General features: G+C 44.1%; 1 protein-coding gene across 2 annotated transcripts in view; it reads left to right on the forward strand.

Moving 5' to 3' along the window:
* The first annotated feature begins 2377 nt into the window (after positions 1–2377).
* The window catches only part of LOC137657953 (INO80 complex subunit C-like), a 35807-nt gene continuing 14085 nt past the window's right edge, over positions 2378–24099 (forward strand). The window contains exon 1 of one of the 2 annotated variants that reach the window (XM_068392672.1): positions 2378–2423. The gene's annotated coding sequence lies outside the window, so the exon portion shown is untranslated. The other variant, XM_068392671.1, reaches the window with a different exon arrangement.

Here is a 24099-nt window from a genome sequence, read left to right on the forward strand (position 1 = left end):
CTGGCCTAGGGGCTAGGCTAGCGATCTAGTGTGGGGTCAGGCGATGACTGATAAAAGAGCGTCAAAACACGATATATGAAGTTCCTAGCTATGAAGACTAAATAACTAATAGTATCGATTAGTTAATAAGGCCGGAATAAGCTGTTCAGGCTAGCTAAATAATGCATGCAAGACAACAGCGACGCCATAAAATGGCGTGTCCGGTAGCAGCACAGCTCTGCCAGAAAACATTAAATATCTCGAAAAGTAAAAGTTACTTTACGGTCAGAGCTTATTTAAACAATCCTGGAACCTGGTACTCAACTTTCCAGAAGAAGGCGAGGCCGAGGGTAGAGACATGGCTAATATGCAAGTCAATGAAAAAAAAGCACAGGGAAAATCCGTCTTAGTAAGGCAAGCTAATAAGCGAAGGATGAGGACGGACGTGACGTCATTTAGCAATGGCAACCGTTTGTTTACATCTCGAGTACCAAAAGTAGCCACGGACGAGATTAGCTGTGGAACGGCTCCCCAGCTATTCTCCGCCCCTACACATCGAAGTGTTAACTCTGTGGGGTGCAGATAGCTATGTGGCGCGTAAATACATGCGTCCCCTGTTGATATACGATGTCTTAAAGGGAAACCTTTAGAATACTTGCTCCAGAAGTTAGAATTCTGTGATAACCTGTGGTTAAATTCTCTGGGAATATCTAGTAGTTATTTACCCAAGGAAGCTACCAAAAAGGAACCTTCCATCAGGACGCCATGGCTTGAGCCCAAAAATGTCATTATATAGAATACTATTGTTTTTAAATTTAGTTATTTTACTTGAATGTTTGTAATATTCACCAATGATTATCTTTTCTGCATTTTAATGTATGCTACGCTCTAAATTGTTGTTTTATCTTCTTTTAATCCAGTTTAAAATTAAGGGTAGCCTATCCTTTTTAGCTGAATTGCTAATAACCTCCTCCAGATGGGCGATCTCTTTATCTTGAATACGTAGACCAGGTAGCAATCAATGAAAAAAGTACATTCTTTTTTCCCATTAGTCTATGGCTGTATCCTATATGCCTTATTGACTTCCGAAATGCGAATTTAATTGCATTGTCTTAAGAGTTTTTACGGTTCTGTTTTTAATTTGATTGTTTCCAACAACTGTGTCTTTTTGGAGATTGAATTGTTTTAATGTAGACGGTGGCCTTTGTAGCAACCCCCTCCCCATTTCTTTTAATCCAGTGCTAATTTGGTTATGTGGGTCAAATGGTGTAGCCCTGAGAATGTATTTGGAAAGCTTCAAATACTACACTAGAGATTTACCAATGCCTATAGTTATAGTAAAGGAAATAAAGCGAATTGTTGGATATTGCTGGAATTTTGATAAGCTTGTCATTCTTTATTCATTAAATAAAGTTGCTATACTTATAACAGTACTCCTGTTTGCCAGTGTAATACATGATAGTATTTATTCATTATGTGATATACAGTATAGGAGTGTTAAGATATAAGGTATATTCATATGTTTTGGTGTAAGGTGTCAGTGTTTGTTTGTAGTAACATGTGAAATTTAATATTAAGTTTATTGGATTGAGAATTGTATATTTTAACTAGCTTCGTTGATTTAAGTAGATTATAGACTGCAGTTTTTCATAATATTTCCACTCTAAGGAAAACAACCAAGTGGGTGAAGTATCAGTTGTAACAAGTTATTAAGTATCAAGATTTCTATTGATTGTAAAACTGTGGGTTTAAACATTGAATGTATTTGATTTTATGTAAATATGTAGGTAGTCGAATAAATTAGAACGTGAGCAGATGTTTTTTTATTCTAATTTATATCAGCGTTTAGCTATTACATTGATAGAAATACCAGATCTGTAATGCAACTAAAATCTTGTCATTTATTAAAGGAAATGGCCCTCTGCCTTATATCAGAGAAATGTATCTGGATAAGGCATCCCTTGTGATGAAAGCAAGATTAAATATGCTCAACTTAAAAGCAAATTTCAGGGGAAAATATGATGACAATTTGTGTGACTTGTGCAAAGAGGAAGAAGACACCACCGAACATTTATTTTTATGCCCAAAGTTAGAACAGCTAAAGAATGTAGAAATAAGTTTAGGTAGGCTGAAAAATCCTAGCAGGGATCTTGGTGCATTTATAGGTAGGGCAATGCATATAAAAGAAGAGTTTAAGAAGCCCAAACTGATTACCACAACAGGTTGCCAAAACTGATGATAGCAAGGTGTTATCCTATCCAATTTCAAGGTAGAAGGGAATAAAAGTAAAGATTGAGAACCTCATTATGATATTAATTTATTTAAGGCACAGATGATATAAACTTAATAACAATAATAAGAATAAGCTCAGAAGCTTTGCACCTATCTATAAAGAGATAGAGTACCCGCAAACTTATTTTGCGGAGTGAGCAATAAGGAACCAGGTACTGTACTAAATTGTATCATTTGTATGCGGCCTATGTGGCTGTGGCTGGAGCTTCCCGTCTTTCGTGTATTGTCTTTGGTTAACAGTGACATGTAATTGTTTTAAATTCGTCATCAGTGAAGTGTGACAATTGCAAGAATAATAATTGCTGTACTCCAGAAGAAGACAATGAAGACCAAAATTTAACCCTCTGGCGTTGTCAAGGATACCAAAAAGTCTCGTCAATGTGAATTTGTCGTGTCAGTCTTCAATCATTTTCTGAGTCCCGATTGGGATCACGATTCAATCATTTACAATCTAGATTTTTCCCTTGTAACATCTAAAAAGTGGCATTATTTCTGCTCGGAAATCATTGACCATTGGTTTGCTAACCAACCCCCTATAGGTGGACCTGACATTGAAGTCGAATTTGACGAGACCTCCACCGTCAAGAAGCGATCCAAAGATGGTCGTATTTTATGCTATCTTTGCCTTATTGGAGGAACTGAACGTTTGAGCAAACGCAATTTTGTCATTACTTTAACTGGGGTGTCTATTAAGGAAGGTAATGACAAGGACAGGCTTCTCCCTGTAATCCAGAAACATATTCTCCTTGGGTCCTTTATTTATGGTGGTTCGTGGGTAGCGTCTGTACCCCTGCGAACCCTTGGTTACACCCACTACTCTACTGATAGTTCGAAGGGATCTGTAGATGATAAGAGTAAAATTATTCATACTGAAAATATTGAAAATTTTTGGCGTAGTTTGAAGACGTGGAGGAGCAGAGGAGACGTCTGTGGTAGGCATCTGCATCAGTTTCTTGCAAGATGCATATTCATCAAGTCTGAAAAAACTCACGGACGAGTTTACACAAGTTTCTCTCATTAGTAAGCCAATTGTATCCCCATCTTGGTACCAGAGTAAGGCCCGATCCGTCTGTTTTTAAGGAGAGTTCTTCCCAAAGCGAGGAAGAGACTGAGAGTTTTTACCAAAGCTAGGAGGAAGCGGAGATTTCTTACTAAAGCGAGGAGAATTTTTTCCAAAGGGAAGAGAAAGCGAAGATTTCTTCCCAAAGGGAAGAGGAGGCAGAGAGTTCTTCCTAGAGTGAGAAAGAAGCACATTTACAGCCTGGTTCATAAAGTGGTTAAGGTAATATAAACAATTTTTGGAGCTGGTGACCTAGGTTAGGTTAGTTTGATGTTTAAGCGGTAAAATTATAGAACGATACATTAAATGGTTGGTAGAAAATAAGACTTATTGTATTTTGTGGTGTTTTGAATGTTTTTGATAATGATTTCTGACAGAAATCCATAGTTTTTTAGCAATGGTGGGTCGACAACCATAACTGAAAAGCCATGGCTTTGTGCTAGGTATCGTTGTCAATAACATTCAAAACACCTTGAAATGTACTGTGAATCTGTCTAGTTGTGTATTCAAAGGAACTTTATTAAACTCTGTTGTTTCTGCCATTCATTGTCATAAAAAACCATATAAAGTAATAAAAAGGAACAGTTATCATAATCAAAACCCAGTACAGTAGTAGTAATGAAACATGATCAAAACACTGAATGTTTTATTTTCCAGAACTTGGTACACGTAGAAAGTGTGATATTTTATTTTTTTTTTATCCCTTTTTCTATGGAGTTGTTTGTAGCAGTGTTCATTGTACTACAAATACCTCCTTAATTGAGCGTATTTATGCATATGTGGATGTGCCAAATTAATACTAATTTTTTATGAATAGTACTTACCTGGCAGTTATATATATATAGCTGAGTCTCCGACTCCGGAAGAATTTAATCGAAAATCGTGGCAACCGCCTTGTGGTGGTTGTGTGGTTAGATGGTTAACAACCCTTACATAGGGTACTTGGAATCATTCCCGTTTTCTGTTCCTCAGATTATCTCTGCCGGCCGGATCGACAACATCGTTGGTCCGCCATTTAGAGTTTTTCGGATCGCTTTCCCTTCATCGCCTTTTTGGACTTCGTTTTTGGTGAAGTACACTGTGTTGGGATTTGGCAATCGTGTTTGTTTTTTGTTTTTTGTCTTTTTTCCTTTCTTATCATGAGTGAAAAAATTAATTTTCTTATTTGTGCGAATGATATTTGCAAGGTGAGATTACCGAAAGTGTCGGTTGACCCTCACACTATCTGTATGGGTTGCAGGGGGTTTGAATGTGCTCTAGATAATAGGTGCAAGGAATGCGAGGTTTTAAATGATGACACTGTAATTGGTTAGCTATGAAGCGCTATGTGCGCAAACTTGAGGTTGATAGAGTTAGGAGAGCTAAATCAAAGTCAAAGTCTGCTAGTGAGCCTAGCTTAGATTTATCTATTGACCCTTTAATTGTAACCTCTTTGGAAGTTATTCCTTCCCCGAATGAAGTAACTCCTGCCCCTTCTACAGGATCTGTGCCTACGGATGACCCTGGGTATGCTAAATTAGCTGCTGAATTAGAGGCCATTAAAGCACAATTGGAGGCCTTTAAAGGTAAGGGTGTAAGTGAAATTAGTGCTTGTGAAAGTGCAGTGGAGGTGGCGACTGATCGAATCTGTCATACCCCTAGGTCTAGACCTCTACCAAGCTCCCAGGACCAAGGGAGAAGGTACGTCGAAAGCCGAAAGGGGGTGAGAGGTGCTTATCCTCGGTCAGTCGTTGCCTCAGACAGTCCTGTTGCGATCTCCCAGGCTGCTCTTGACCGCCGTAGAAAAGGCATGTCGGATACGTTTGTCTTCGCCTGATCGTTCTCCCAGATGTAATTGGCGTTATGAATCAAGACCAATGAAGAGAGGGTAGAACCGGGATGTGCAGTCTCGCTCTCCCTCTCCCGGTTCGAGTAGCCGAGATCCTGATCCTTCGGAAGATGATTTCGATGTTGTTCCTGTTAAGCGGGCGAAACAAAGAGTCCTTAGCCCAGTTAATCCTGCTAAACTCCCTGCTTCTTCTGCCAGCGCTCCCAGTCAAGCCGTACGACAACTGCCGTCTTCGGCACCGCGAAAGCCAGTGGAGGTTGCTAAAGCTTTCATGGTTGTTATGCAGGAACAACTTTCATCGTTAGTTCAAGCTTTCAGCCACCCTTCCCATTCCGTCAGACGTAAGGACGTCTCTTTGCCTGTTAAGAGATCTTCTTCTAAGAGAGAACTTAGTATCTCTCCCAAGAAACCTCTGCGCACTTCGTCGGCCGTACGACAACGCACACCCTCTTCATCGGCACGCTGCCAGGAATTTCCTTCCCCCCTCTCTCGGCGCCAGGACGATACTGCCTCTTGTTCTCGGCGCCGTGACGATTCCGTTTCTCATTCGAAATGCCAGGATGTTACCGCCTCGTTTCTTAGGAAACAGGATGAATGCAGTCTGCATTTTCAAGGCGAAGGCAGCCTGCATCTTCAGGACGATTCCGTTTCTCGTCATCGTGACGATACCGCTTCTCGTCATCGTGACGATACCGCTTCTCGTCATCGTGACGATACCGCTTCTCGTCATCGGGACGATACCGCTTCTCGTCATCGGGACGATACCGCTTCTCGTCATCGTGACGATACCGCTTCTCGTCATCGTGACGATACCGCTTCTCGCCGACTGGTTGTTAGCGGCGCTCGGCGCCAGGAGGGGCAAACAGCTCTCGGTGCCAGACTGCTGGCAGCCCAACTCTTCAGGATGTTATCCTTGAGCAGGACCTCGAAGATATTTCGGAAGAATAAGGAAAACCTACCGACTCTTCTAGTGATTATAAGGTTCTTTCTCGCTCTCTTTTGGAACTTTATGGGGAGGAATTTCAACCTTCAGCCCCTCGTTCTCCTCAGTCTCAATTTACCAGGAAGAAAGCTACTAAGTCTTCGGCCTTCATCAAAATGAAACTTTCAATTTCGGCCAGGAAAGCTCTCGCTAAGGTGGACGATTGGATGAAGGAACGGAAATAAGCTGTCAAGACCATCTTTTCTTTTCCACCATCTCGGCTCGCTTCCAAGGCCGGTATGTGGTATGAGACAGGGGAACCTTTGGGGTTAGGAGTGCCTGCCTCCTCCCAAGGTGACTTCTCGGCAAGAAGGCATGCTTTAAACTCTGCCAAGGTGATGTGGTCCATGTCAGAGCTTGATCACCACTCCGCTCTCTAAGTAGACCTACCCCCGGCATCAAGGAATGTGCCCCGAGGGTAGGATCAAGGTAGGTCGCTGCTTGGCTGGGTCAGCTTCATTATTAAGTTCTCTGGTCGCGAGGCGTTCACACCTCGCTCTCGTTCTCTGTCGATCCTTTGTGTGCGTTCTAGTGTCCCACGTGTTCTCAGCGTGGCAACTTGCGTTTTCCAGTGTGCTTTTCCCAAGTGTTCCTGTGCATTCACCTTTCAACCGTGTGCTTACCCAGTGTTTTCATTGATTCCCTTAGTGCTTGTGTTGTGCGTTGTGTGCATTATGGAGCAAATTCGCCGTTGTCCTGGGCCTAGAGCCGGGAAATCGTGTGGAGCGTTCCTCTCCAAGCCGGAAGTGGATCCTCACTCCCTTTGTTCCTCCTGTAGGGGAAAGGTTTGCTCGTCAGCAGATACGTACCCCGAGTGTGTAGACTGGAGCGATATACAATGGGTATGCTACGGTACCAAAAAGAGGAAATCAGCGAAACGTTCCCCAAGGAAAATTAGTGTTTCCTCGCCGATACCATCACCCAGTGAGCAGTCCGACGGGGCCTCGGTTTCACCGTCCCCTACACAGAGTAGGGGACGAGGTAAGTCTAGTGTTGTGGATGAACAAGGCGTCCTTTCCCAGGAGCCCAGTGTAAGTGCAGTGCCAATGGCGGGCCCCTCTAGGGCTAGTGAAGGACCCAGTAGTGCGTCCGGAGAGTCGGCCCTTGTGCTCGGGGGGCACGCTTCCTCTGATGACCCCTTGTGGGGTATTAACGCGGTTTCGGTATCACCGCCGCCCTCGTGGGCCTGTGCTTCTGGTTCGTCGTTAGGGGGAGACAACCAGAGGAAAGTTCGACCTTCGGGTAACGATGCCTTCGGTTGGAGGGTCCCGAAGACGCCGGGTAGGTCACCCCTAAGGATGGATGTGACCCTGGATCCCTGGCTCCCGGGCATGGAACGGTTTGAGTCGTTCCCAACCCTCCCCACGGAAGTCCCCGATGACTTCCTCCAGCCCTCGACCTCTGGCATTCAACGCCCAAAGAAGTCCCCCGCAATCCCCGCTACCAGCCGACACGTGGTGAACACAGTGTCGTCGGGCTCATCGGACGTCTATTCCTCGTCAGAGGAAGAGGTCAGGGTGAAACACCGCCGTCGGAGGGAGCGGTCCAGGAGCAAACGTTCCCGTTCGAGGTCGCGCTCTCGGTATAGCAGAAAGCGCTCCCGCTCCCCGGGCCGTATGTATAGGAGAAGTGTATCCCCCGGTGGCGCCTGGATCTACGTATCTTCGCGGGAATCGAAGGTGCTTTGTTCCCCAGACCGCTGGTCCAGTGAGCGATCGCCAAGGCTGCCGTCCTCCAAGCACAGCCTTGACCCTCGCGACCTGGCTCGCAGGAAAGACCTCTCGAGAAAGCATAAGTCCTCGAGGCCTCCGGTTCACCCCGCCCAACGGGGGGAAACGCGCTTCTTGTCAGGCAGCCTGGCCGAACCAGCCCAGCTGGTGCGGCCTTCGGGTCGGAAGGAACGGTTCCCGCTGTCGGATCAGCCCACGGGAACCGCGTCCTCAGCACCCAGAGCCTTAGGGCGTACGAGAGTCCCCGCTGAACCAGCGGTGCCTGCATTATCCCGAGCCCCTGGTGCGGACTTACCCGCAGATGAGGTCCAGTACCTCGGCAGGACGGCGCCCCTGGCCCCAAGGGCTAGGCGTCCAGTCTGCGTGCCCGGTAAACCGGTTCCCCCGCCCCAGGCCGAGACCTCGGCTGATGGAGGGGAGGGCTCCCCGACGGGGGACTCCGCCTATAGGAGAGTGGTTAGCTTTATCAGAAGGCACCACGGAATAGCAGAACCTGCGACTACACATGGAGATTCCTGGAGGTCAAGCCTGCTGAGGATCATGCAAACTCCCTTCCAACCTAAGACATCCCTAGCACTCCCTCTAGCCCGAGATCTAGTTCTAGGGCAAGAGTACATTGACAAAGTAGTGGCCAGCAATGCCGAGGCCCCCAAGACCCAGAGTGCCTCGAAATTGCTCCAGGGCCTCAAAACCCTGCAATACGTCGCCCAGGTCCTTGTAAAGTGGAGTCGGCTGTAGACATCCTGAGTCAAGGCGTCTCAGACGATAGAGTCTCTTCGGCCCCAGTCTGTTTCTCGCCAGCAGAGGCCTCCATGATGGAGGAAATGTCGCGAGACTTAGTCAATGTCTCCTCTTGGCTGGACTGGTGGGCTTCCACGTTGGTGGGTGTTCAAGCCTCCTTCGACCCCGAGGACCCTGATCAGCAAGGCCTACTGAGGGACCTCATTACCTCCGGGGGTAAAACCCTCAAGTTTCTGACCTATCAGTCTCTCGCCCTAACAGCCAACTGGGTTCTCCGTAAGCGAGACACTGTGCTAACGAAGGTGTCTCGGAAGGTACCAGACAGGGAGGCGCGAGCCATTTGCAGCCTGCCCTTGTGGGGAGAGTCTCTGTTTCCTCTGAAGGAACTAGAAGCCATAATGGAAAAGGTCTCGAAAAAGAAGGAGGCCAACGTCCCCAGTCCGACGACTTCTAGGAGACCCCCCTACAAGAGGTCCGTCTCGGATAGCGCCGCGACGCCCCAAGCCTCTTCCAGCACTACGAGGAGAGAGGCCCCCTCTTCCTCCTGGTCCACAATGCCTCAGCCCTCCCGCAGGGGAGCTGCAGCGCCCTCAAGCTCCTTCAGGTCGGGTTACTCCGCCTCTGAAGAGGCAGATCAGGCCGCCCCTCTAGAAGAAGATAGAGTAGGAGGCCCCCTATCCCCGCCCAAGCCTTGGGTTGGGGGATGCCTCAGACAACATTGGCAAGCATGGAAGGCTCAAAGGGCAGAGCCTTGGACAGTGTCCGTTCTAAAGGAGGGCTACAGACTTCCGTTCCTGACGGAAACACCCCCTCTTATTCCGGCCAACCGGACAGAATGGCTAGCTCCCAAGGACCCGTTAAAGAGGACCGCCCTTCAAGAGGAGGTATCCTCCATGTTAGAGAAGGGCGCCATGGAAGAAGTTCTTCTCCCAGGGCCAGGTTTCTACAGTCGCCTGTTCCTGGTGGAGAAAGCGACGGGAGGGTGGAGACCGGTTATAGATCTGTCAGCTCTCAACAAGTTCGTCAAGAAGACGGACTTCAAGATGGACACTCCGAAGTCAGTCCTGCTGTCCTTGAGGGAGAAAGATTTTATGATGACAGTCGACCTCAAGGATGCATACTTCCAAATTCCGATCCACCCCTCGAGTCGGAACTTCCTCCGGGTGAAATGGGGTTCCCAGATCCTGCAATTCAGGACTCTTTGCTTCGGTCTGTCAACAGCTCCCCAGGTGTTCACGAGAGTCTTCACGACTGTCTCAGTGTGTGCTCACGAACGAGGCATCCGCCTTATCAGATACCTGGACGACTGGTTGCTCCTTTCCGCCTCAAAGGCCCTTTTGGAGGAACAAGGGAGAAGTCTCCTCCAATTTTGTAGAGATCTGGGGATTGTAATCAACCCGAAGAAGTCAAATCTATCCCTGTCCACCAGAATGAACTACTTGGGGATGACATTGGACACCATTCAGGGAAAAGTTTTCCCTTCGGAGGACAGGATAAGGAACCTCAGGCACATCATTCAGCCGTTCCTGTCAGAACACCCCAGGAGAGCGAAAGACTGGCAGAGGCTGATAGGCCACCTGGTCTCATTGGAGAAACTAGTTCCCCAAGGGAGGGTAAGGCTCAGATCCATCCAATGGAATCTCAAGAACCTCTGGTGCCAGACGGACTCACAAGAAGTGCTAATTCCAGTCCTTCCAAATACGAGACCCTCCCTGGAATGGTGGCACTGCCAGTCGAACTCCCTCAAGGGGATGCCCTTCGGGACCGGCCCTCCAGAATTACTTCTGTTCACAGACGCCTCCAACCAAGGATGGGGAGCCCATCTCCTCGACAAAACTGCATGAGGTACCTGGTTGGAAGGGGAAAAGCAACTCCACATCAATATCCTGGAGTTGAAAGCAGTCCAGAAGGCGTGCTTACACTTTGCAAGTCTGCTAAAGGGAAACACCGTGGCGTTGATGTGCGACAACGCCACGGTAGTAGCATACATAAAGAAACAGGGAGGCTTGAAATCGAGAGAATTGTGCAATCTCACCATAGAGATTCTAAATTGGGCAGAAGAAAATCACGTGGTGTTGTTAGCAAGGTTCATTCCCGGGAAGAAAAACGTTCTGGCCGACGGCCTCAGCAGAATGGGCCAGATAGTAGGGACAGAATGGTCCCTTCTCCCAGAAGTAGCTAGGCTCATCATTCAGCGCTGGGGTTCCCCGGTGATGGACCTCTTTGCAACAAAACTTAACACCCAACTCCCAGTCTATTGCTCCCCTGTACCAGACCCGAAAGCAGCCTTAGAAGACGCCTTTCAGCACAAGTGGGACGATCTGGATGTGTACGCTTTTCCTCCTTTCACGTTGATAAGACAGGTGCTCAACAGAGTAAGGACCGCCCGAAACCTAAAGATGACTTTGGTAGCGCCCTGGTGGCCGGAGAGAGAGTGTTCGCAGACCTAAAAGACCTAGCAAGTCAACCGCCGTGGCCTCTACCCGCCAGATCAGACCTTCTGCACCAGCCTCACTTTCTCAAGCTCCACGACAACCCACTCTCCCTTCGTCTTTACGCCTGGAGACTATCGAGCGGCTCCTGAAGAAGGAAGGATATTCTCCCTCCACGGCTAAGAGAATGTCTCTATACCTGAGAAAGTCGTCAGCCGCGGTATACCAGGCAAAATGGGCCTCCTTCACGAAGTGGTGCTCTGAGAGGCAGATTAGACCTCTAAAGGCCTCTGTCCCAGACATAGCAGATTTTCTGGTGTTTCTTAGGGACAAGGTAGGAATGTCAATTCCAGCCATAAAAGGAGTTCGAGCCGCCTTAGGCCAAGTCTTCCTCCTGAAGGGCATCGACCTGGGGGCCTCGAGACACATAGCGATGCTTGTCAAGAGTTTCGAGCAGTCTTGCCCCCCTCAGGCGAGTAGGGTGCCCCAGTGGGACTTAGCCAAGGTCCTGAAGATGCTGTGTCGTCCCCCCTTTGAACCCTTGAAGGATATCGTAGACAAAGATCTCACCCTCAAGGCCGTCTTCTTGCTGGCCTTGGCGTCCGCTAAGAGAGTGGGAGAGATCCATGGTCTGTCATACGACGTTTCTCATTCAAAGGGGTGGAAAGAAGTATCCTTCAAGTTCGTGCCTTCTTTTGTGACCAAGACTCAGAACCCAGCAGTCTGGGACCCGAAGTTTGAGGGTTTCTCAATTCCTGCCATCCCTAAGACAGGCAATGCAGAAGACTTGAAATTGTGCCCAGTGCGAACAATTAGGAAATACCTGGAAAGGACAGCGCATCTCCGACCAGGCATCAAGAGCCTTTTCGTTTCCACAGGTATTAATAAGAAACAAGTTTCCAAAAACACCATCTCCTTCTGGTTGAGACAAGTTATCGCCAGAACCTACAAGGAAGATGGCATGGCAGTGCCAGGCACTCCCCAGCCTCATGACATCAGGGGCCTGAGCACCTCATTAGCCTTTGAGAAAAACATGGCAGTGGGGCAGATCCTGCGAGCAGGTACTTGGTCGAACCAGTCAACCTTTACTGCCCACTACCTCAAGGACTACTCAAGAAAATCCTTGGACGGGTTCTCCATTGGAACAGTCATCTCCGCCCTCCAAGCGGTGTAACGGTAAAAACCCCAGGCACGTTCAAGACTAGCGACCGGTAGGCACAAGTGCGGTTTCCTACCTCCTACCCAGTTGCTTACTTGCCTCTTCGGGGAATACCGACTGTTCCCATAAAATAACACATTCTTCACGACTACGCTTCTGGAAGGAATGTCAAAAGAAGTTTTTCAAAGGGTGAGTACTTAGACACTAACGTGAATTTTTGTGTAGTTACCCTCGCTTCCGCTTTCTAGTAGGTCCCGTTATCCATAGGCCTCTTGACCTCCACGGCCGGGTCAGGTGGTCAGAATAGCACTCCCGCCTCCTAAAGTGTAAGTCTCCTATAGAAAGTAGTTCGAGGTAAGTATTCGTGTTGGAACAAATCAAAAATTTTAAGTAATTTTTATTTTTCCTAACATACTTACCGAGAACTACTTTCGGGTAATGGCCCTCCCTTCCTTCCCCGAGTGCCTCTCTTCCCTTGCTAGCATTGTGCTAATTCAATAGAACTTAATGATGAAGCTGACCCAGCCAAGCAGCGACCTACCTTGATCCTACCCTCGGGGCACATTCCTTTATGCCGGGGGTAGGTCTACTTAGAGAGCGGAGTGGGGGGTAACATACGCAAAACTCTGGTCGATAGAGAGGAGATCACCAGTGACTCCTATAGAAAGTAGTTCTCGGTAAGTATGTTAGGAAAAATAAAAATTACTTAAAATTTTTTATTCTTATGATAAAACAAAGTTTTATGAATACTTACCTGGCAGTTATATATATATTTTAAAGCCCACCCACCTCCCCTCAGGAGACAGGTCGGGCAAAGATAATCTGAGGAACAGAAAACGGGAATGATTCCAAGTACCACCCTGTAATGGTTGTTAACCATCTAACCACACAACCACCACAAGGCGGTTACCGCGATTTTCGATTAAATTCTGCCGGAGTCGGAGACTCAGCTATACTGTATATATTTAACTGCCAGGTAAGTATTCATAAAACTTTTTCTCATAAAAACTCCATATTTATTGGTGTTTGTTCTGCCGTAGCTTGCTTTGCTTGCAAATAAACATTATTTCCTTGATCCCATGTCCTGGCAAGCGGAACATGTTTCACTATATACAGTACGTTAGCCCCCTTGGCTAGTATTTTATTTATCTAATTTTGCTAATAATTCTATTATATAAACTTAACAATGGGAAATACACACAAGGGGTGAGTTGTAGCTTTGCACTCCAGCCTCTGTTCAAACATGGACTTGGCTGACATTTCCCATTATAAGACTAAATATATCAAACACACTTTTCTATCCTAACCTTTCATTATTAGCATAATAAATAAAATAAGCCTCCTGGCTAGTACAGTGGTAATGTGTTCGCCTAGTATTCGCTTGGCAGCTGATCGATCCCCGTCCGGGACCGCGAGTTTAAGCTGTTTACTGGGAGGTCATTGCGGTGGTTGGGCACCACAGTTAGGGTTGCCCGGATGATGTTCTGGTGAACATCTATTCTGATAATACTGGATCTGAAACTAGACACCTTTTATCCTTCAATATTGTGTATTCCATTATTGAAAACAAATAGGGCCTTAGAATATAAAACGTTGGTCCCTACATTCTGTTCGAACATGTAACTTACAACAGAAGCACCACTAATGGATTTTATTTAACTGTAAGATAAAAGGATGCTTCTGTGGCATGCTAAGATGAAAATAGTAAACTGATAATGTTTTCATTAAAATCTTTTGTTAGAATTTTATTCTTAACTGCCTCAGTTATTTCAACTTCTCAAGCACCGTTCTCATTCAAGTTGGCTTTTTTTTTAACACACTTCTCAATTATATAAATGGGAGAGAAAAGCAGTATGAAATGTTGTGCCAGACTAAACAAGTCATTAACAAACTAATTAAAAAGTAAAGAGCCCGCCAAAATCTAATAGCCAATAGTAATGCACTTACAGAAGTTACCGCATTTCCATTGAACCATCGAGCTCAGTGGGTATAGCTACTGGGCATTTAGGCAAAAATTGGTACAGAGTGCAGTTGGGAGGAATTAAGTAGGATAGGAACAAACATACGGATATAAGAGAGCTACCCTTTGTGACACTGAAAATAATCAAATAACTTAGAAAATTCCCATCATACAGTAATTTGATTGTTTTTTTCTCTTGTTAAAGATAATGATTGAGAGGAAGTGTTCTATTTTCACATGTCTTACCTGAGAAAAATGTAAATTACAGTACAACAAAAGAGGTAGGTGGGGATCTACCAGAATTTTATCAGAAAAAGTGCCTACCTGGTATCCGTACATGGTTACCAGTCATATCTCCACGTTGTGTTAGCACGGTCCATCCTCTCTTTCTCCTTCAGGTCACTATCGCTGATGGTTTTCCAAAGCTATGATTACGACTCAATTCTGGATTACAGAGTGCCCTTTTCCTTTTCAGTGTACATAGTGAATATGAGTGGTTTTCCAGGTAGTATGCAGACTTGTCCTGCCCTTGAAGGGCACCGATGTTAAATCTTCATGAGGCAGGTTGAGGTAGATCCGCAACCATTATGCCCGAACTACTGTGTTAAGTGGTGTTCTTTTGATACACCATGTGATTTTTGTAAGGAATAGCTGCCCTCTCAGGCCAAGACAGACAGATCTCTTTCCACTTCTTCCTCCCTTGAGGGCAAGAAACAGAAGCCTCTTCATATGACTCACGATCCCTCCCACTCCAGTTCTTCTTTATCGGAGTTCCCTGTAACTCCGGTAACTCAGGGTGACGGCCATAATAACATTTTTAGATTAGTGAAACGTTTTGATGTTTTGTCGCCCATTGGGCATAGTGAACATGAATTTATTCCTGATACTGATCCTTTGGCTTCAACCCTAGTATAACATGAGCATGAACATGAGCCTGTACAGGTATCTGTAGTTCCAGATTTATTGATCTTAACAGATTGCCATCTCCTCCCATGAGTGTGCTCACTGTGCAGTGGCAAATACCATACCTTTATTTCATACTTTTAAAAACCAGATGATTTCTCTCATTTGGAGGATTCTTAAGTCAAAGTGTTGAAAATATCTCCTCATTCACAACTGAGAACACCTTCTCATGTGGTGAGTGACAATGTTCTCTCTCCCCGTACAGAGCCTCCCCTCTTGGAAGGTGCATATTATCCCATGGCTCATATGCTTAATAAGTCCGGTTGGTCTCGTACACCAAGAGTCCCCACCATAGTTTTTCTCCAAAGAATGATTTGCTTGGCTTGCCCTAGAAAATTCCTGTATCTTTTTTCAAGTTGTCTGTACATCCAGTCAACGTTGTAGTGCTTACCGGACTGCAGCCAGGTGTAGCATTAGACTTATTGTCCAGTGTGCCTACCCCACTCTAGCTACACTACATTTCACAGGGTTCTTTCAGTAGAAATACTGTAAAGCTAGAATCTCGGGTAAGAGTTTCTTCAGACCACTTGATTATTAAAGTATGGTTGTTGAATCGGTTAAGGTTATGTGAAGTAAAGAAATAAACTCGAAATAAGGAAAACATTCATTTTAAAAGTAAAAGAAAAAATAAAGTGAAAAACTTAATATCCTATCATGCATAGAAAAAATAAAGGTTACCTACCTAATTGACATGCCAACACATTGTAATTTACTGGTAGTTAACTACACCATATTATACTACAATATAACCCTTAGTCGGTACAAAGGATCGATCAGGTACGTTGATCCTATTTCAAAGTGTTGGGGGTTTGAGGGGCTCTCCTTGCGCTACTTTACTTTTGCCTTCTTTTGACTGGTTACTCAGTGGTTTGAATAAGTGACAGCAATACTATAGAAAATAGGTAACAAAGGAGGTGGTACTGTTTCTCAGCAGCTCTGCCAATTGACAGTAGAAATCCATGAGTGGGCAGTGCTTGACCCAGTCTTTCTAAACAGCCCATTTCATTCCAGGCGTAAGAACAAGGGGCCCCGGATAACTGAACAGGAGGATGCAGATCATTGGCCTAGAATGGTTTTTGTATCCTTCGGTAGTGAGCAAGACCCTGACTTTGAGGGGTTCTCCGATAGTAGACCTGTTCACAATCTTGCTAATCAGAATCTCGATATTCTGCTCACTAATGCCAGACCTGGAAGCAGTGTTTGAGGATGCCTTCCAGCATCCCTGGGACGGCATTAAGTTCTAGTCTTTTCCACTGTGCCTGGTAAGGCGTGGCTTGAATCAAGTCGGGACCATTCCCAACTCATTATGACTTAAGTGTAGAGAGGGCCCCTGGTAGAATGCTACACAGACCTTCTACCCTTCCTGACAGAGGCTCTGAGGGAGTTACTTTCTCAGTCCTATGCTAGAAAATTCCAAATCAATAAATCTCTCTTATCCTCAGTCCTGCAGGTTCACCGAACACACACCCAGCGATCCCACAATTCCATGGAATCACTTTGGATTCACTAGTGGAGGTTATCTAGTATCTCCACTCAGAGACAGATTTTTCACATGAAGTTGTATGAGAGATGTCAGGATATTTCCAGGAATTGTTAATTTCACTGTGCCAAACCAAGTAGACCATCTTGTGTGGTTGGGAAAGGGGGTTTCTTCATCTCGGAATATCTATGCTATGGTTAGCCTAATGTTTACTTTACCTCTGAAGATAAAAGCTCTTCTCTGTATCAGCAGTGAGAACCCATTACTCAGACTTAAAGTCAGGTGAAAGAAGGCAATATTGCTGCTTTGGCAGAGTTTTCCATATTCATACCGAGTTTTGAAGAGACCTGTTCTCCGAGAGAGGTGAGACCACCATCCTCTTAAGTTTTTAAATTCGTGCTGTCTAGAAGAGGACACCCTTGAACTGTTGGGGCTTACCTCACACAGAAACCTTCCCTCTAGCAGATTTCGTGCTTGCCTTGGCCTTTGACAAGTTAGTAAGCGAGCTTTATTGGCTAGTGTCACCCATACCAAATGCTGGGAACAGATCTCGCCTCCCTTTAGCCCTGAATCTTTTGGTGTAACCCAGAATCCATCGTTCTTGATGCCAGGATTCCTTTTTCTCGGCTTTCGAGCCTTAGAGTTATAACCGACGATCTGGATCACCTACTTTTGGGTTCTGTAAGGACTCTTGACCACTACCTTAAACGTACACAAACAACTCCTCTTCCTTAACACGAAGAGAGTGAAGAAGGGAACTAAATATCCATGTGCCACCTCATGTTGTCAGGGAACTAGTTATGACTTTGTCATTCCGTAAGAATCTCTCTGTGGCGCAGGCATTTAGAAGTGTCAGACTACCCATTTTCTGTGGGATTAGATGCATAGGTCACACTTTTTGCTAGGATCTGTAGTACTGTAGCTACACAGCAAGGTGGTGTATAGCTGCCGCAGCTCCTTTCACAGGACTTTTTAAGTATCGGATTTAGGAAGGAGGTTACATGTTAAAATGAGATGAAAGTGAAGATTGACTGGCCATTTTCCTTTCACTTTCATCTTCCCTTCTTTTGGGGAAAACCCTGTCAGCTGGAATTAATTGTTTTGTAGGCAAGCCCCACTTTACTGGTAGCATTTTCTATTACACGGTGTATATAAGTATCATTTCACATACTCCATACAAGGGGACTGTTGTAACCTGGCAAAACCATTTGTATACATATGCCTCATGGGTGGAACCTGGAAAATCCATTGGTATACGTATCCCTTACTATGACTGAGATTTGGACCCGCTGGTATTGTCAAACCACCAGTGCACGAGGTGTAAAGGAACCATAGTTCTGTACCAGTTAAGATGGTCTGAGTTCTTGGTAACCTGGGATAAACTAACAGCCATTTCAAAGGGATTTTCCTCGCACCTAAGGATGAATCTCCTATTTAAAGGATGAAAGGTTGTATTTGTACCAGAACAAATGACAAAATTGGAGATACAGTGAGCCCTCGCTACTTCGCGGTTCGACCATCGCGGATTCACGACTTCGCGGACTTTTTTCTTTAAATACGGCATCCGATTTCATCAGCAAACCACTATTTTTGGGGGAAACATAATTTTATTCTAGAAAATTGCTACTCTTTAAATAGTTAATTGCACATTAAGAAAGCGTGTACTTTTGTTTTTAAATTTCGGGTGTGTTTTAAAAATCGAGTAGTGTTGACTTCTTTTTGTTTTACTTTTGGCTGTGATCAGATCAGCTGACGTCTAGCTGCCGGTCTCAAGAATATGCGCGTACGAAGTATTGTTTATACCATTTCTTAACTTATTCAAACCATCTATACAGTTGATATTACATAAGCACCAATGTGTTATAACCTATCATATTTTTTTGTTTATTACATTTAAAACAATCTCTCTCTCTCTCTCTCTCTCTCTCTCTCTCTCTCTCTCTCTCTCTCTCTCTCTCTCTCTCTCTCTCTCTCTTGTGGGCTAGTTTTCACTACCTCTCATTCCTTACCTCTATCTCACTAACAAATGAAATCTTTGTTGCTTCACAAAGTTTCATTTATATTGAAAATCAATCATGATTCAATTTTCCTTACTTTCTCCAATCTCGCTCCATCTGTCACATCGAACGTTATAGCGGTAACTTAATTTTCTGGAGAGGGAGGTCTCAACCTTCCGGACTCACCAGTGGTAGCTTATACACCCCCCCCTGGAACCCCCCCAAGCGGCGGCGCGAGCCCTAAACCACGCCCCCTTGGGCGGAGTTACCAGAGACGAGCGGGTTGACTCGGCAATGGAAGTCACATTTCTGAAGTTGACTTCGGCACAGAACGTTCTCCTCTTTTTCCCTCCCGCTGCTCCCAACATTTGCTGATTTTCATTATCCTGCACTCAGCAACCAGAGTAATATCTCAGCCCACGGCTTAATTATGTCTAGGCAAATTCTTACCTCCGCGGAGGTGCATCGGCTTAGCGAAGACTCCAGCGGAGAGGAGAACGTAATCAGTAACGAAAAACGCACACAATCGACTGCAGATAGTGATATGCCTTCTAATTCTGATATCGTAAATATGTTACTACAACAGAATCAAACTCTTATGCAAATCATCCAGAAAAGGTAAGGTTTTAAATTCTGTTTACAACGAAAACGTCATATGGAAAGCAGCTGATTTAGACTAATGACGTCACAAATGCAAATGGCGGCCCCCATACGTAAGCTTGTTATGATTTGAATGCTTAGAGCAGGCACTTCCGAACATAGCGTAAGTAGCTTAAGCAAAGCATGTGCATGACTACTACACGATTAATCGGTATAAACAAACTAAATACTCCAATTTTTATATATTACAAAATTATAATTAAGCACACAAAACAAATTGCTTGCCTGACACATTAAAAGCACGCGCTTAATAGGCAGTAGGCTAGACCACAGGTAAGTTCGAGCTTACATTTCTCGCTTTAAACCTATCGACACTAGCCTAGGCCCTGGGGGGCTATCTGATAAGGGTTACATATGAGGCAGGTCTAGTTTATTAATAATAACAGATTTAAACTTATCATTCACTTAAATATGGCACTGAATTAACCTAAGAGGGCTATTTGAGTCGTGAACCCCATTGCCTGACTTCAGCCTTCTAGGTCCGCTGCTGTCCATATTTACTATACCTGTTGAACAAAATTTCAATTATTCTATGGTAAATAAATCACTGATATTAAACATTCATCTCGGCAGAAGTGGTTCACCTGCTAAGAAGAATGAGGCTCCCCCTCCTACTAAGCGCTCAAGACGATCACCTGAATTACCTGAAAGTGCAAATTTAGACCTCTTTTCCTTTTATAATAATGGAGACGAAAGTGATTACGAAGATTTCAACCTTCTTACATTCAATAAACCCATTCCTTCATATATTTCCACCAATTTCAAAGCTGAACCATCTTTTCATAGAGAAGGGAAAATTCAATTGAATAATTCACTAGTAGCATTAACTTTCAGTGAAGGCCATAGTGATAACCGGGATAAATTCTTTGTTAGTAGTCAAAATAAGGAGTTCTCAGACTTTTTTAAATTAATTAATACTCCAAAGTTGAATTTCTGGCCTGAAGGTAAGGTATTTGATGACAGTTATAAGAGAAAATTTTTTTATGACATTGAAAATATTAAAATGAGTATTTCTGCCTTTCAAGGGCATGCAGCACTGGCACACATTGTATACCCCTCCAAAGTAAACGACATTGATTTTTTGTCCAAAATTATTATTGGTCCCCTAAGGAGGAGCATAGACCTCATACAAAATTTGATAAGAAATTTCAGAAGCAGAGCACTTCCTAGATACCTCAAGGAAGAAGTAAGAGATCTTATAATCAAAGCAGACATTAAAGAAGTTTGGAATTTAACTGAAGACCAAAAATCAGCCATTGCTGCCTGCTTTCACAAAGGTCCCCTCCTCAGAGGAGGGGCAGCAAACTTCAGGGGTAGGAAATTCAACTTCGGGGGCAGATTTCAGGGAAGAAGGTTCAGTTTCCTCAAAGGTAACCCTAACTTTAGATTCAAGTCTCAGCCACTTAGAAGAGGTAATAGGCGAGGTGGGTACAGGGGGGGGAGGTCACAAAATGGACAAGCTAATAGTTCAGGAGCCAGAGAAAAGAAAGACCCTAGAAATTGAGCCATGCTCCGCACCAGTTCAAAGAGAAATTTTTTCAGCACCAGTATTCTATGCACCAGTTGATAATGATGTTTACACTGCACCAGTTAATAATGAGCTTTGCTCAGCACCAGTTAATGAGCTTTGCTCAGCACCAGTTAATTACGAGCTTTGCTCAGCACCAGTGGTTAATGAGCTTTGCTCAGCACCAGATAATAACGAGCTTTGCTCCGCACCAGACCATCATGACATTGGGCCAAATGCTATAAATCATGATAGAAGTAAAGAGACCTCGCCTTTGGCCTCAAAACCAATGAATAACTCCTCCCAGAGCCCCCCAGAGAATAGGATAGGTAAGTCATTATTGATGAATATTGATAGTTGGAGAAAGCTTCCTAATGCCTCTTTTGCTTGTAAAATTATCAATGAAGGGGTGAGAATTCCATTTAATAATAAACTTAAAGCCCAGAGGTCATTAAAAAGAACAGGTAAAGATAGATTTTATTCAATTAACAAGCGTAAAATATTGGAAAGTGAATGTGACAGACTGCTAAAACTAGGTGTCATAGAGCAGATCCCCAGAACTTCCTTTTACTACTCCAACCACATATTTTATAAATTCAAACCAGATGGAACAGTACGACTAATCTTTGACATGAAAGTGCTCAACACCATGATTAAAAAACCTTCTTTTACCATGCTCAAGGCCAATACTATATTTCCCTATCTACATCTAAACTCTTGGGCCTGCAAACTAGATTTAAAAGATGCTTATTGGCACATTCCATTACATGCAAGTAGCCAGAAATTTCTAACCTTCAAACTAGGTAAAAGGAAGTTCAAATGGACTGTGATACCCTTTGGACTAAAGACAGCACCTTATATTTTTTCAAAAATAATGTACACAGTGATCAAGTATATTAGAACCTCATATAACATCTTAATATTCAACTATCTTGATGACATTCTCATATTAGCAAAAGATTATGTAAAATGTAAAAATCACATTCAGCTAGTCATTAAGATCTTGTCAGACTTAGGATGGAATATCTCACTTAAAAAATCTACAATTGAACCGACTCAAAGAATCGAATTTTTAGGAGTGCATTACAATATGATTAAGAAAACTATGAATCCCAGTGGGAAAAACATAGAGAAGTGTGTCGAATTGGCCAAAGCTTTCTCCAACTCTGTTAAATCCGACCTGCATTCCTATCAAATGTTAATCGGAGCTTTAAATTTTAGTGCATCCTATACAAGCTTGGGAAGATTCCATCTTAAATATCTCCACAGGTACCACAGTTATTTTAATTCAGGGTACAAAATCATTCCCCACACCTTCAAAAAATACCTAAAGCCATGGGAACAGAGACAAATGTACAGAGAGATTAACATTCCAAAACCACAGATAGATGCAGAACTTTTCACTGACGCTTCCAACCAGGGTTGGGGAGGTGCATTAGTAATAGCGGGTAATATGCTCTCAATAAATGGAACTTGGACAAATGAAGAATCCTCCCTTCACATCAATGTAAGAGAGTTATTAGCTTGCTTCTATTCTTTGGAACACTTCATCACAAGGTTATACAACAAGGTAGTCTTAATACATGTTGATTCAAAGGTTACTAATTGTTGGATAAAGAAACAGGGTAGTATCAGAAACAAGTTAGCCCATGAACTAGTCAGGAAAATACTTAGTACCATGAAGGATCACAACATACAGATAAATTCCAGATGGATCAGGGGAGTAAGTAACACCATCGCAGACTCACTTTCCAGGGACCTGGGTTCCATTCACACAGAAACTTCCCTCAGTGACAGTCTATTCTCCTTAATCTGCTCTGACTTCAATTTCACCCCAGAAATAGATCTGTTCTCAAATGGTTTCAATACTAAGTGCAAAAAGTTCTGTTCATCTCTTCCAAATCAAAAAGCCATCAGCAATAATGCACTTACGATTAGCTGGAAGGGATCAACACCCCTCTATGCCTTTCCACCAGGATTCTTACTACACAAAGTAGCTTTTAAAATCAATAAAGAATGCAATAATAATATGCTTTTCTGCACCATATCGCAGGGGACGGAACCATGGATTCCACTAGTGAAGTCAGTCGCGAAGCAGCACAAACGATACATTGTGAAGATCGAAGACTACCAGATAGTTCTCAAGGATTGTATCTCACCCTCAGCAAAGCTCCAATCAACTTTGATCGCCTTCAAAATTTAAAGGATCAGCTCCCTAACGTCTTTCCTCCTGAGGTTTGCTCCAAAATTGCTGTCAGCTTGAGGGACAGCTCCTTGCACAAGTATGAAAACCTATACAACATTTTTAAAAGTTTCATTCACAAGGAGTATGGAAGAGACAACAAATTTCCCCTGTTAGCAATTATTTTATTTTTCAATCACCTTATAGACAAGGGTCTGTCTTACAACACCCTGAAAAGCTACAGAGCAGCTTTAGGTCCTATCTTGTCAGGCTATTTCCCAGGTTACTGTCTTGCAGAGGACAAATATGTCAAAGCAATGATATCGGGAGTTAATAGAAGGAAACCTAGAAATTCTCACCAGTTCCCTGGCTGGGATCTAGACAAAGTAATTTCATTTCTCAACACCACGAAAGATAACTCTACCTTACTACTGACACAGAAAACCTTGTTCCTAGTAGCCTTAGCTTGCCCTTTAAGAGCTAATCAATTTAACAATCTCAGCATTTCCAGGAGCACCTTCACCCCAGAACACATTGTCTTACGGAACCACCCTTCCTTCATGGCCAAAAACCAAAAGAACAACTACACGCCAATAGAGATCAGCTTTAGGAAGCTTCCTAACAGACCAAAAATATGTCCAGTCAGACAATTGAACTTCTATTTGGAATACACCAACAAAGTCTGTATGGAAAGAAACATAGACAGGAAAGACCACATATGGCTAGATGAACACTTCAAGATAATGTCTCTACAAAAAATGAGACAACTTTTTAGGGAGTGCATTTTCAGAGCCGACCCAAATGCAACTAAACAGTCAACGAATTTTCACTCTATAAGGGGGCAAGCTTCATCAAGACTGCTATACAATGGAGTATCGATACAAGAAATCATGTCCAGAATGAATTGGAGAAGCGACTCTGTCTTCAGCTCTTACTATGCTCTCCTCGGCTTACAGGGAGCTTTCGATGCTGTGGTCGCTGGACTTCATCTTCAAGCCCCCTGAAGCATCTGCCTAGCTACCACTGGTGAGTCCGGAAGGTTGAGACCTCCCTCTCCAGAACTGTAAGTTTACTTGTGAACGAAGGTTCTGGAGTGGGAGGTGAGACCTTCCGGACTCAAAGTCTGGGTCACCCTCCAACCCTTCCC

This window comes from Palaemon carinicauda, chromosome 18, assembly GCF_036898095.1.
Source record: "Palaemon carinicauda isolate YSFRI2023 chromosome 18, ASM3689809v2, whole genome shotgun sequence".
Classification (NCBI taxonomy): Eukaryota; Metazoa; Arthropoda; class Malacostraca; order Decapoda; family Palaemonidae; genus Palaemon; species Palaemon carinicauda.